The sequence below is a fragment of the Salvelinus alpinus genome, chromosome 14, assembly GCF_045679555.1.
Source record: "Salvelinus alpinus chromosome 14, SLU_Salpinus.1, whole genome shotgun sequence".
Classification (NCBI taxonomy): domain Eukaryota; kingdom Metazoa; phylum Chordata; class Actinopteri; order Salmoniformes; family Salmonidae; genus Salvelinus; species Salvelinus alpinus.
Window position 1 is genome coordinate 55033521 of NC_092099.1, and position 13867 is coordinate 55047387.

The 13867-nt window shown below is 39.4% G+C and overlaps 1 long non-coding RNA gene across 1 annotated transcript; it reads right to left on the bottom strand.

The window, feature by feature from the left end:
• Positions 1–10927: 10927 nt before the first annotated feature.
• LOC139539108 (uncharacterized) lies at positions 10928–11920 on the bottom strand. The gene is made up of 3 exons (XR_011667873.1): positions 11607–11920; positions 11189–11291; positions 10928–11088 (listed from the first exon to the last, which is right to left on the bottom strand). It is a non-coding gene; the product is annotated as an uncharacterized lncRNA (long non-coding RNA).
• Between the last annotated feature and the right edge of the window lie 1947 nt (positions 11921–13867).

Below are 13867 nucleotides of genomic sequence, written 5' to 3' on the forward strand. Positions count from 1 at the left end.
ACCCCCATGCTACACGGTTGGGATAGTGTTCTTCGGCTTGCAAGCCTCCCCCTTTTTCCTCCAAACATAACGATGGTCATTATGGCCAAACAGTTCTATTTAAAAAAAATGGGGACAAAAAGTACGATATTTGTCCCCATGTGCAGTTGCAAACCGTAGTGTGGCTTTTTTATGGCGGTTTTGGAGCAGTGGCTTCTTCCTTGCTGAGCGGCCTTTCAGGTTATGTCGATATAGCACTTGTTTTACTGTGGATATAGATGCTTTTGTACCTGTTTCCTCCAGCATCTTCACAAAGTCCTTTGCTGTTGTTCTGGGATTGATTTGCACTTTTCACACCAAAGTACGTTCATCTCTAGGGGAGAGAACGCGTCTTCTTCCTGAGCGGTATGACGGCTGCATGGTCCCATGGTGTTTATGCTTGCGTACTATTGTTTGTACAGATGAACGTGGTACCTTCAGGCGTTTGGAAATGCTCCCAAGAATGAACCACACTTGTGGAGGTCTCCAATTTTTTTCTGATGTATTGGCTGATTTATTTTGATTTTCCCATGATGTCAAGCAAAGAGGCACTGGGTTTGAAGGTAGGCCTTGAAATACATCCACAGGTACACCTCCAACTGACTCAAATGATGTCAGTTAGCCTATCAGAAGATTCTAAAGCCATGACATCATTTTCTGGCATTTTCCAAGCTGTTTAAAGGCACAGTCAACTTAGTGTATGTAAACTTATGACCCACTGGAATTGTGATACAGTGAATTATAAGTGAAATAATCTTTCTGTAAACAATTGTTGGAACATTTTCCTGTGTCATGCACAAAGTAGATGTCCTAACCGACTTGCCAAAACTATAGTTTGTTAACAAGAAATTTGTGGAGTGGTTGACAAACGAGTTTTAATGATTCCAACCTAAGTGTATGTAAACTTCCGACTTCAACTGTAAAACTACACGATCTCATGTGAAATAAATTTGTCAATGTGGGAATGCAAAATTTCAACGTGATACCATGACACTACATGTGACAACATTTGAACACACATTAATTCAATTTAAACAGTGATGATCCCCTGCAGGTTTTGTATAGTTCCCATTTTGTTCCAGGAACGTTCTTAGAATGTTGTGTCATGGTCGCATGGAGGTTTTTGCCTATTTGCGATGAAAATATGGTAAATCTACAACTATTTGCTGTATTTTTACAGCTAAATTCAGGTCTTAATGTTAAAGGACTATGTATGCTGATTACTTGGGACTCAACCTCCCTTGGGATTTTAACACACAACTTCTTGGTGGCTAGCAACCTGAAGTTCCTGCTGCGCCACCAGGTCTGTGGACATAATGGAGATTTGCTAGAATACATTTCTACACTTTGCCTGAAGCTTCAGTAAAAAGAAAGTAAATATATACAACAAGTTATTTCTATAAAATGACAGTATTCTGCTGTTTTATAATTACTGTAAAACCTTGTACCGTGACCACAATTGGGACTCAGATTTAAATGGGATTTGAACTCATAAGTTCTTGTTTGCTATCAACCTGAAATGTCCTGCAACACTGCAGCTACACAACCAGATCTGTGAGCGTGAAAGAGATATGGCCACAGACTTATTGGCAAGAATGCATTTTGCTAAAAGCTGCCCAGAATCAAGTAAATAATTGTCCAATTATCACCACCAACGTAAAACTAGTAGTGCTCAAGGTCACTTGATGTAAAGTTTACATTCATTCTTTGGGGATTTGAACTTTCTACCTCCTGGTTGTGAGTGCAGCAATGTTTCTGCATTGCCACCAGTTTCATACTAATTCCTTGGAACATATATTAACACAATCAAAAAAAAAAAATAAGGGTATGGTTAGGGTGTTACGGTGTTGTTACTTGGGGGTACCAAAAGGTTAAAGGTACATTTCACATGTACATACATACAGTTTGGTACCTTGTAGGTATATTGGGACATTTTTCTACTCAATATTTTGAATATAAGGTATGATTTTATTTATTTCACCTTTATTTAACCAGGTAGGCTAGTTGAGAACAAGATCATCACTGCGTTGTGATAGGTGGGGGAAATGTACTGGTGGGGCTCACTAGCAAATGTAGGGGCGTGGTCACATATGTGTATTTGTGCCAACAGTCAATGGAAGTGTTGTAGAAGTTTAAGTGGTTGTAGAAGTTTAAGTGGCATTTTCCAGTAATTTATTTGCAACTTGTAAGTAGGTTATTGCAGGCTCACAATAACTTACTGGTAAAATGTTGCCAGTAACCTACAGGACACTTGATGCCACTAACAATCTTGCCAGTAAACTACTGTGGCTACACAGACTCTTCTGTTGACAACATGCACATCACTTGCTGATAGGCAGCCACTGTAACAGTATGTTGTTAATCAGAGGATTGCAGGTGTGGCTTACGTGAGGTGTGGCTATTAGCTAGCTCTTGTTGGTCTCCTATAAGAGGAGTTAATATGCTCTGTTCATAAACATTAAGCTTGTGCACTTTTAAAAACATTTTAAATATATTTTTTGCATCACAAAGTATAATGGATTTCTATTATAGTCCAGTTGGGGCGGTAATGCAACATATTGGATGCCAACCACCGTTAAACTCCAAAGAAGAAGGAATCTTGTACACTTCTCCGGTGAGAGAAAGGCAGGTTGAGGTTGCCAGGATTAGAGCAGTACAGAAGGTGCCGTATTCTGAGGCAGTGAAGAGATTAGTAGAGGAAGATGGGTCCAGGGCGAGGGATCCTAAGAGCATCCCTGTGAGTAGGCTGAGGCCAATAGAGAGTCAAAGGAATAACATGTGCTTCAGTAAGGTTGGTTTCTTAGCGTTCATAGCCATGGTTATCAACTGTACTGCAGAAATTATATTTTATTTCAGGTCATGAAATGTTTATATTTTTTGTTCCGTATATAAAATTACATGATAAAAAAAAAAAAGAACGCTTTTTAAATTTATTTTTTGCATGTGAGGCATGCCAAATTTGCCGGGTGGACCAAAAAGTACCCAAGTGCATTGCGATTGACAGTAAATATATAGCAAAACACTGATACAGTATCCAATTACTGTAGAAATGTACCGTATGATGACAAAAATGTTCCACAAAATTAACAGGAATGGCAAACAGTGGTTTCATGTTGAACCACATGATTTCACTTGTGAAAAATTAGGTGAAATCATGTGAAAACGTGTTTTTGGAACACTTCACGTGTGACATTTCAAATGTGAAAATGTATACTTTTTTCAAATACTCCAGGCACTCAAGTCCTAGACTGTTCTCTCTGCTACCGCATGGCAAGTCGTACCGATGCACAAATTCTGGAACCAACAGGACCCTGAACAACTTCTACCAGCCAGTATCTGGTGTGATCATCATTTGCCTCATGCAGTGCGACACATCTCCTTCACATAGAGTTGATCAAGCTGTTGATTGTGGCCTGTGGAATGTTGTCCCACTCCTGTTCAGTGGCTGTGCGAAGTAGCTGGATATTGGCGGGAACTGGAACACTCTGTTGTGTATGTCGATCCAGAGCATCCCAAACATGCTCAGCAGTTGACATGTGAGGTGAGTATGCAGGCCAAGGAAGAAAGGGCATTTTCAGCTTCCAGGAATTGTGTACAGATCCTTGCAGCATGGGGCTGTGCATTATCATGCTGAAAAATGAGCTGATGGCGCTGGATGAATGGCACGACAACGGGCCTCAGGATCTCGTCACAGTATCTCTGTGCAATCAAATTGCCATCGATAAATTGCAATTGTGTTGGTTGTCCATAGCTTATGCCTGCCCATACCATAACCCCACTGCCACCATGGGGCACTCTGTTAACAACATTGACATCAGCAAACTGCTCGCCCACATGACGCCATACATGCTGTCTGCCATCTGCCTGGTACAGTTGACACCGGGATTCATCCATGAAGAGCACACTTCTCCAGCGTGCCAGTGGCCATCAAAGGTGAGCATTTGCCCACTGAAGTTGGTTTCGACGCAGAACTGCAGTCAGGTTAAGACCCTGGTGAGGATGACGAGCATGCAGATGAGCTTCCCCGAGACAGTTTCTGACAGTTTGTGCAGAACTTCTTCAGTTGTGCAAACCCACTGTTTCATCAGCTGCCCGGGTGGCTGGTCTCAGATGATCCTGCAGGTGAAGAAGCCGGATGTACAGGTCCTGGGCTGACATGGTTACACTTGATCTGTGGTTGTGAGGCCGGTTGGACATACTACCAAATTCTCTAAAACAATGTTGGAAGCGGCTTATGGTAGAGAAATTAACATTAAATTCTCTGGCAACAGCTCTGGTGGACATTCTTGCAGTCAGCATGCCAATTCCATTTACTCCATTCCAGACATTATTATGAGCCATCCTCCCAGCAGCAGCATTTTAGAGTGGCTTTTTATTGTCCCCAGAAAAAGGTGCCCCTGTGTAATGATCATGCTGTTTAATCAGTGTCTTGATATGCGACTCATGTCAGGTGGATGGATTACTTTGGCAAAGGAGACATGCTCACTAACAGGGATGTAGCAAATTAGTGCCTAAAATATGAGAGAAATATGTTTTTTGTGCGTATGAATTTTTTTGTGGATTTATTATTTCAGGTCATGAAACATTTATATTTTTGTTCCGTATATAAAATACAGGATATAGTTTTCAAATTATTATAATTGTTTTTTTTATACAGTTTTACAGCATCTAAAGTGTTTTAAAGTTGCAATTGCAAGTGTGGCATTCCAAGTTAAGGAGTATTTCTGTCTGTAATAAAGCCCTTTTGTGGAGGAAAAACTCATTGTGATTGGCTGGGCCTGGCTCAAGTGGGTCCCTGCCCAGTGCGCCCCTGCCCAGTCATGTGAAATCCATAGATTAGGTCCTGATCAATTTATTTTAATTGACTGATGTCCTTATATGAACTGTAACTCAGTAAAATCTTTGAAATTGTTGCATTTTTATTTTTTATTTATTTAACCTTTATTTAACCAGGAAGGGCTCATTGAGATTTAAAATCTATTTTTCAAGAGCGTCCTGGCCAAGATAGGCAGCACCAAGTCATTACAAAAATTACAGACAGACATGAAAAACTACAAGTAATCTAGTAAAAACCATTGAATTCACAAGAGTATAACAATATCAAAAACAGCAAATTAAAAACATTGACAGGTCAGGGAATCAGCCTCAAAATCCTTCATCAGTGATTTAAAAACACCAATCGGGACAAGTTCTTCCAGTTTAAAATTATTTTGTAAGGCGTTCCAAGACGATGGCGCAGAGTACATAAAAGACCTTTTACCAAATTCAGTTCGGATATTTGGAACAGTTAGCAGGATAAAGTCTAGCGAACGAAGAGAGTACCCACCACATTTCTGAACAATAAAAATGCCCAAATAAAAAGGTAGTAAACCCAAAATGGCTTTGTAAATAAAAGTATACCAGTGACTGAGCCTACGAGTGACTAGAGAAGGCCAGCCAACCCTGGTATATAAAGTACAGTGGTGCGTAAGGGTTTTGCAGTTTAAAATAAATCTCAAAGTGCCATGGTAAAGAGTGTCAATTGATCTCAAACACTGAGCGGAAGCATTCATATATAAAATATCCCCATAGTCTAGTAAAGGCATAAATGTAGCTGATACTAGCCTCCTTCTGGCTTCAAAAGAAAAACAGGCCTTATTCCTAAAATAAAATCCCAATTTCAGCTTCAATTTTTTTGTAAGTTGTTGAATATGCAATTTAAAAGAGAGGCCGTCATCAATTAGAATTCCAAGATATTTATATGAGGTTACAACCTCAATCTCCTTGCCCTGACAGGTAGTAATAGGTGATAGGTTCAGAGGTCTATTTCTTGCATTAGAAAACACCATTAGTTTAGTTTTGTCAGTATTGAGGATAAGCTTCAATTGACACAAGGTATGTTGAACAGTATAAAAAGCAGTTTGCAAGTTCTGGAAAGCTTTTGTAAGAGTTGAGGCACAACAGTAAATAACAGTATCATCAGCATAAAAATGAAGTTGTGCATTTTGGACATTTTTGTCTAAATCATTTATATAAATAGTGAATAAGAGAGGACCAAGTACAGAGCCTTGGGGCACACCATTCAGGACAGACAATTTGACAGACATGAGCCCATCAAATTGAGTGCACTGAGTTCTATCAGACAGATAGTTAGCAAACCATGCAACTGCATGCTCCGAAAGACCTACACTCAACAATCTCTGCCTTAGTATAGCATGATCAACTGTATCAAAAAGCCTTAGAGAGATCAATAAAAAGTGAGACACAGTGCTGTTTTTTGTCAAGGGCTTCAGTGATATCATTTAAAACCTTCATGGCTGCTGTAATTGTGCTATGCTTCTTCCTGAAGCCCGATTGGTACATTGATAAAATAGAGTTAGTAAATAAAAACTCTTTTAGCTGTTCACTTACAAGGGTTTCAAGTATTTTCACCAGGGGTGACAGCTTTGAGATTGGCCTATAATTATTTAAAAGAGTTGGATCTCCCCCTTTTAAAAGTGGTAGGACAAAAGCTGATTTCCAGATCTTTGGAATTTCATTACATTCCAGGGTTAGATTGAACAGATATGTAAGTGGTTCAGCTATGAAATCAGCTGCCAGATTTAAAAAGCAGGGATCCAAAAGATCAGGACCTGCAGGCTTTCTTTGATCTAAGGATTTCAGGGCTTTATGTACCACCTGCACTGAGAATGGCAGAAAGCTAAAAGTTTGACCAGCTCTCACTGGTTCATCCACACAGGGTTGTACAGAGACAGAGGACACTGGTTCATCCACACAGGGTTGTACAGAGACAGAGGACACTGAATCAAACAGCCTACCAGATGATACAAAGTGCTCATTGAAACAATTCAGCATTTCAGTTTTGTCATATATAGCAACAGAGTCCTTCAAAACACATGACGGTAATTCATTAACATTACTGTTACCAGACATAGACTTAATAGCATTCCAAAACTTTCTAGGGTCATTCAGGTTATCAGTGGTAACAGACATAAAATATTCAGACTTGGCCTTCCTGAGAAGAAAAGAACACTTGTTTCTTAACTGCCTAAAAATAAGCCAATCAGCATCAGAACAAGATTTCCTTGCTTTAGCCCAGGCTAGATTACGGTCGTGAATAATACAAGACAGCTCAGAAGAAAACCATGGATTATCCCGCCCTTTAACCCTGAACCTGCGGAATGGTGCATGTTTGTTTACTATTTGGAAAAAACCATCATGAAAGAATATCCAGGCAGTTTCCACATCAGGGATAAGCTCAATCTTGCTCCAGTCAAAATAAAACAAATCATGAAAGAAAGCCTGCTCATTAAAACACTTCAAATTTCTCTTACGAATAAAACGTGGGTTTGTCTTTGGAACCTTAGTATTTCTAACAGCAACAACAGCACAATGGTCACTTAAATCATTACAAAAAACACCAACCGCAGAATATTTATGTGGAACATTTGTCAATATCAAATCAATCAGGGTAGATTTCTCTGGGCATTTAAGATTTGGGCGAGTGGGTGAATTAATCAACTGGGTAAGATTCATAGAATTACAAAACATTTTTAAATCATCAGACACCGGCTTTAACCAACACCAGTTGAGATCACCAATCAAGATCATTTCACTGTAAAGAAGTTTAGACATAAGGTGCGTCAAAGAAGAAAATGCATCACCGAGAGCAGAAGGGGGTCTATAACAGCCAATCACAGTTATAGAGAGGCCCTTTGAAACCTCAATATTCAAAGCAAGAAATTCCAACTGTTTACAAATAGTTTCAGACTTTGCCACACTTACATGGAATTTAGATTTTACATATATAGCCACACCCCCACCTTTCTTAACCCGATCAGTGCGATAAACATTGTAACCACTTATACAAATATCCTTATCAAAAACAGACTTGCTGAGCCAGGTTTCAGAAAACACAATTACATCAGCATCAGTTGATTTAGCCCAAATCCTAACCCCATCAATTTTTGACAACAGGCTGCGTACATTTAAATGAAAAATACCAAAACCAGATCTTGATTTAAAATCAGAGGGGGTTTGGAGACATTGCATATCAGGGCCAGGGTTAGGTTGCACGTTACCTGATATCAACAACAGAATAATAACTAGGCACCTCTGTTTAATAACCTTGCACGGCTTCTCTTTTTTAAGAGACCTACTGCAAGCGAATTCTACAAGTGCGTTTCCAGACAATACAAAACAGTCATTTAAAACCATTAGACTTTGGTAGTGACACAAGTTCGTACTGTTCACATCATGACACAAATGCATCGGCACTTGGACGAGTGGACCGAGTGAAAAAGAGCGAGTTCCTGCATACAAAATGTCTAATGGACGCGAGAGTACATTGTCAGATGTACTCACCCTGCGACAATGTTCGTTTTCTCCAGAGTTCAGTAAAGTCAGTGCACAAAGCAATACCACGTAAATTGTCATTTTCTCTGACAAAAAAATAAAAAAAAATAAAAAAAAAAAAATAAACAAGAGGCCAACGAAGGTAAGTGGAGAGAGGGACAGCGTGTATGTGAATCAATGTGAGTGTTTGCGCGTGTGAGTAGATTGGGTGTTGAGGGAGATCGAGAGAACGGGTTGAGCTGCCACTGACAGCCAGGCAAAGAGCAAAAAGGAGCAGCTTGGACAAGACACTCCGCGGACGAAGGAGGAACTCAGGCCAGCCAGAGATAGAGTTACTTTGGTAAACTTCAAGTAATGAAGTGCCAAGTTGAGGAGGACCCGTGATCTTTACACCAGCAAAAATGAAATAGTTTGCACTACACAACAACGAAGTTACGCAACCATAAATAAATAGATTATTAGTAGGTTAAAATGTACTAGTCACAAACAAACGACTTGACATTCTGCCATCTTGGATCTTTCTAGCTGATTTACACGCTGAAGCTATGCATGTTATATTTTTGTTCAGTATATTTCATTAATTTGAGAGTTTTCTACATAGTTGTCTAATGTTGCTGGGGCATATTATTCTGTTTAATGTTACTCCTGAATACATATCATTGTTTTTCTTGTGTATTTTTAACATGGATAAGATTTACTTTGAAGTTCAAGGTGTAGGAATACGTGGTGGCGTAGCACGGAGATTCAAATTCTAAGAACCAAAGCTTGCGAGTTCAAGTCCCAGGTAAGGACATGTTGAAAAAGAATTACTGTATAAGTAAACATACACAATATATGTTCTCCAAGGGGGAGATTGTAGTGCAGGGCCACTTCAGTATGAGCATTTCTCTGAAAGATAGAGCTGATGTGAGCTATCCGTTTACTCAGATGCACACGCACTCACACACACAGAGTGTGTACTACTGTATCTGTGGTGGTCAGATACAGTAGATGGGTCACCTGGTAGGCGTTGTTGTATCCTTTGTGATCAAGGTCGTGACAGACTGCAGAGGTCAGTATGGTGAGCAGGTCAATGGCGTCAGTGTTACTTTTCAGGTCCGTCAGCCAGATCAGCCCACACATCTACCAGAGAATAAAGAATCATCTTAAGAGGAGAAGTCCAGAGAGAATACAGCTCAATGATGGATACTTGCTATAACATTCATCCACATGAATTTTACTAATAGAAAACATTTACATTTGTTTTGGTTTATTGCTAAAGGACTTCTATGGTTGTGTGGTGTCACAGTGCTGTGTTATTACATGTTTATTACAACTTAAATGTATATGTACCGCTACCCCCCTGTATATAGTCTTGCTATTGTATTTTACTGCTGCTCTTTAATTACTTGTTACTTTTATTTCTTATTCCTTAAAAAAAAAAAAATTGCGTTGTTGGTTAGGGGCTCGTAAGTAAACATTTCACTGTAAGCTCTTGTTGTATTTGGCGCATGTGACTAATAAAATTTGATTTGATATTGAAATTGTACTGGCCAAGTAAAAAAAAAAGAACATCTACATCATGTTATCACTGGTTGGTCTTCAATAAATCAATGTCTTAGCTGGCAAACCACTGAATGATTCTATTGAGTCTATTTCTTCAATTGAGGGACCTGGATGTCCCAATTAGCAGTGGTGTAAAGTACTTAAATTAAAAAACTTTAAGTACTACTCAAGTTGTTTTTTGGGTTATCTGTACTTTACTATTTCTATTTTTACAACTTTTAGTTTTACTCTGCTACATCTGTAAACATTTTTTTTTTTTACTTTTTACTCAATACATTTTCCCTGACACCCAAAAGCACTCGTTACATTTTGAATGCTTAGCAGGATATCATTTTTTCCCAAATGATACACTTATCAAGAGAACATCCCTGGTCATCCCAACTGCCTCTGATCTGGCAGACTCGCTGAACACATGCTTCGTTTGTTAATTATGTCATCAGTCTGCATTGATACTTAAGTATTTTTTTAAACCAAATACTTTAAAACCAAATACTTTGACTCAAGTACTATTTTACTGGGTGACTTTTACTTGAGTCATTTTCTATTTAAGGTATCTTTATTTTTACTTAAATATGACAATTGGGTACTTTTTCCACCACTGCTCACAACCCACTTATCTCCAACTTCTACCGTGTAAGAAAGTCCATTGGCACATTTTTCTAAGTAAAGTGGAAAAAGACACATTACATTTGACATTTTAGTCATTTAGCAGACGCTCTTATCCAGAACGACTTACAGGAGAAATTGGGGTTAAGTGCCTTGCTCAAGGGCACATTGAATAGATGGGAACTCACCAATTGTCAAAAGTCGGGGTGTTGAGGTACTGTCTCACTTCCTCTGATACCTTGAGGGAACTGTGGGGAACATAAAATGACGATTCTGTTATTTTCCTATTAAAAAAATAATCTGTTGCAACGCTTCTATTCAAGCAATGGAGTCTGGATAAGAGTGACATGAGCCTAAGATTCTATTCATCTGATACCACACTGTCTCTATCGACAGAGAGTGTAAAAAGCAAACCTGCCTCATCTGCAGGAACTTTCCCTGTACATGTTCACACTCCTCTCTGGTCTTGCACAGTGTTCTCTTGTGGTAGAAAGGAGAGGACTTGTGTGTTCCTTCAGACAGCTGTTTGAACAGGCCAAGCCAGCTGAGATGTTCAACACTTTGTAGGGAGATGGATACAGTCGGCTAGGTGGAGAACACGGTGAAGTTACATACTGGTAAATGAATGAGCCTTTTCATATAATTAATAAAATTGAAGCTGCCCAGCATCAAAAACACAACCTACCTCAAGTTTCTTCTGGAATGAATCCACCTGTCTCTTTATCTCATACAATGTTGCAGGAGTCTCACCAGCCTCAAACAGGATCTTGTTCTCCAAGCCCTGCAGTCTGTGGTACAGAACATATGGCCCTCCTGACTTACAAACCTTCCTCACATGGGCAGACAGTTTCAGAACTGGCCCCAACCTTGTGAATGGTTGATTCTATATATTTTCTATATTCTTTATTCTATATTACAGTACCAGTCAAACATTTGGACACACCTACTCATTTAAGTGTTTTTCTTTATTTTTACATATTTTAGAGTAATAGTGAAGACATCAAAACTATGAAATAACACATATGGAATCATGTAGTAACCAAAAAAGTGTTAAATCAAAATATATTTTATATTTGAGATTCTTCAACGTAGCCACCCTTTACCTTGATGACAGCTTTGCACACTCTTGGCATTCTCTCAACCAGCTTCACCTGGAATGCTTTTCCAATGATCTTGAAGGAATTCCCACATATGCTGAGCACTTGTTGGCTGCTTTTCCTTTTTCTTCACTAAAAATGAAGAAAAACCCGTGAATGAGTAGGTGTGTCCAAACTTTTGACTGGTACTGTATATGTTCTTGACCTTTTCTCCATGGAGGAGAGGTCAAGTCCTAGTGCCACAGCAAGCTCCACACCTGCAACATGAGGTACACATTTGATTAAAATACCAAAGTCAATATACACAGTACACAGTACAGGCCCTTATGAAACAAACAAGAGTTAGAACACAATAACAATGCAAGTCTGGCACTGTCAGCCCAATCGCTCTGGTGCCATAGCACAGAATACCTAACATCTCACTGTTGCAGTCAGCAGCCACCACCTCTAGCTTATAACAGGAGTTAGGACTGTTGGGCTCCAGGCACGGGGAGATGTTGATGTTGCCCTTAGGGTTGTACAGCTTCAGAATGCCATGGGATCCCGCCTCAGCTGCCGAGCAGAACAGATCTGTAAAGTAACAAACTTCAATCAATGCTAGTTTGTCAGAGTTGGGTTTTGCAATCAAACACACAATCAGACACACACACACACTGCCCAGAGCTCTCTTCATAGCAGGTGAACAAAACACCACAAGCCTTTGATGTGCTCAGCATCTTGGCAAAGCTTTTGGCAATGATTTTCATACACACATAAGAGGAAATATTCTTGCCAGGGGCAGTTCCGTAAAGGAGTTATCTAAAGCTATCCCTCACACTGTGTTTAAATAGATGGCGAAAACATATTCCCAAGGAAGAACAGGGAGAAGAAAATAAGAGGGGAAAATTAGAACAGTAAAAAGACTCAAGAGATATCAATTTCAAACACAATCCATTACATTTTAGATCAATCCTATGTTGTTTGTGAGCTCCAAAGAGATTTCTCAGCATTCAAATCTAGGCAGTAGGCAGAAGCTTTGAAAGAAAATTAATTCTCATTACATTAGCATCTATTAGATGCATTTCCTTATATTTGATCATTCAATTACAGCCCTTCATGCCTGGACTCTTAAAAAAAAGTATTATTCAGAACCTTAAAGGGTTCTTCGGCTCCCATTGGAGAACCCTTGTTGGTAGCAGGTAGAAAGAACCCTTTTGGTTCCAGGAAGAACTATTTTGGGTTCCATGTAGAACCCTCTGTAGAAAGGGTTCTACATGGAATCCAAAAGGGTTCTACCTTGAACCAAAAAAGGTTATCCTATGGGGACAACCAAAGAACCCCTTTGGAACCCTTTTTTCTAAGAGTGTGTCATTGGTACTGTTTGGAAAATAATATTTTTATTATGTTATATATTCATTTATTTGAAGGGACCTTCAATAAATCCCCTTCCCTCATTAGGAAAAGGCTATATGGACAGTCCTGACATGCAAACCGATATCTAATTTCAGAAAAGTTTAGATTTAGGGTCAGGGTTAACATTTTGGTTAAGGTTAGGGCTCATGTAAGTGTCAGTTTTAGATTTTGGTTAGTTTTTTTGCAGGTCAGCAGTGTCCTTATGAGCTCTTCCACCTCGTTAGAGAAACAATGGTGAGAGACCTCCCCTCTTAACTGTGATGTATTGTAGCTCTCGCCATAACCCTCACATCGATACATCACATCCCTTGACTCAGTTCTAAAGATGCCATATGCACACCATGTGTTAGCTTTGACAAAAATTCCGTAAGTGCAGAGTGTTGATTTTAGCTGTGCCTGCGTCTCACTGTCTGTAGTGTCTAACCTGTTAGTGCATGCTTGATGCTTCATCTCTCTCTCTATCGATATAGACTGTCTGCTTATTTTGCAATGGATCTCTCTAGTTGAGGACAGGGATTGCATGTGTTTGCCTCTTCTGATGGACTGCAGTTACGTAACTCTTTTAGGTCTCATAGGCTGCGATTACACAGGCAGCCGAATTCTGATATTTTGCCCAATCATTGGTCTTTTGACCAACCAGATCAGATCTTTTGCCAATAATTGGGCAAAAGATCAGAATTGGGCTGGCTATGTAAACACAGACACAGTGCTTTACTTGAGTTCTGATCCACCGTTCACTCTGGTAGAGAAGCAATGGAAGATCTCTGTGCTTTTAACCTTTCTCCCTCTGTACTTTTAACCTTTCTCCCTCTGTACTTTTAACCTTTCTCCCTCTGTGCTTTTAACCTTTCTCCCTCTGTACTTTTAACCTTTCT